Source organism: Zingiber officinale, chromosome 3B, assembly GCF_018446385.1.
Source record: "Zingiber officinale cultivar Zhangliang chromosome 3B, Zo_v1.1, whole genome shotgun sequence".
NCBI classification, from domain to species: Eukaryota; Viridiplantae; Streptophyta; class Magnoliopsida; order Zingiberales; family Zingiberaceae; genus Zingiber; species Zingiber officinale.
The window spans coordinates 105,672,842-105,673,537 of record NC_055991.1 but is presented as its reverse complement, the minus strand read 5'-3'; the positions used below and the strand labels follow the sequence as shown (position 1 = coordinate 105,673,537).

Here is a 696-nt window from a genome sequence, read left to right as displayed (position 1 = left end):
AGACCCAGAGTTAATTTTTATGATACAAGGTCACAAATTTGGAGGAGAAGTATCAGAAAATCCTTATCTGCATCTTGAAATATTTTTAGAGATTTGTGATATGGTGAAATGTGAAGGAGTGTTAGCAGATGCAGTTCGATTGATGGCATTTCCTTTCAGTATCAAGGATAAAGCAAGGACTTGGTTATATTCTCTCCATCCTCAAAGTATCACAAGTTGGGAACAATTGGAGAAGCAATTTCTGAATCATTTTTTTCCTCCAAGTAGAACAGTGCATATAAGGAATTACATAACAAATTTTGTTCAGGCATATGGAGAATCATTATTTGAAGCATGGGATAGATTTAAGAGTCTTCAAAGACAGTGCCCTCATCATGGTTTTGAAAAATGGTTGATTTTGCACATATTCTATGGGGGAATTTCTTTCTCAGACAAGAGTTTATTAGATTCATCAGCTGGAGGTTCTTTTATGGACAAAAGTGTAGATGAAGCTTATTCATTAATTGATCAAGTGACATTGAACCTCTATGAATGGTCGAACAAAAGTTGGATGGAATTTCCCTCAGATATTCAAGAAGTGCAAGCCATAAATGTAAGAGAGCCTGTCAAACAAAATGAAGTTCAACCACCTAAAAATGTTGAAATTCACAAGTCACAGAGTGAGGAGTTCAAACATTTGGGGGTAAAGCTTGATAG

At 35.5% G+C, this 696-nt stretch overlaps 1 non-coding gene across 1 annotated transcript; it reads right to left on the bottom strand.

The window, feature by feature from the left end:
- Nucleotides 1-275: 275 nt before the first annotated feature.
- LOC121968757 lies at nt 276-381 on the bottom strand. The gene has a single exon (XR_006108295.1). It is a non-coding gene; the product is annotated as a small nucleolar RNA R71 (small nucleolar RNA).
- Nucleotides 382-696: the final 315 nt, after the last annotated feature.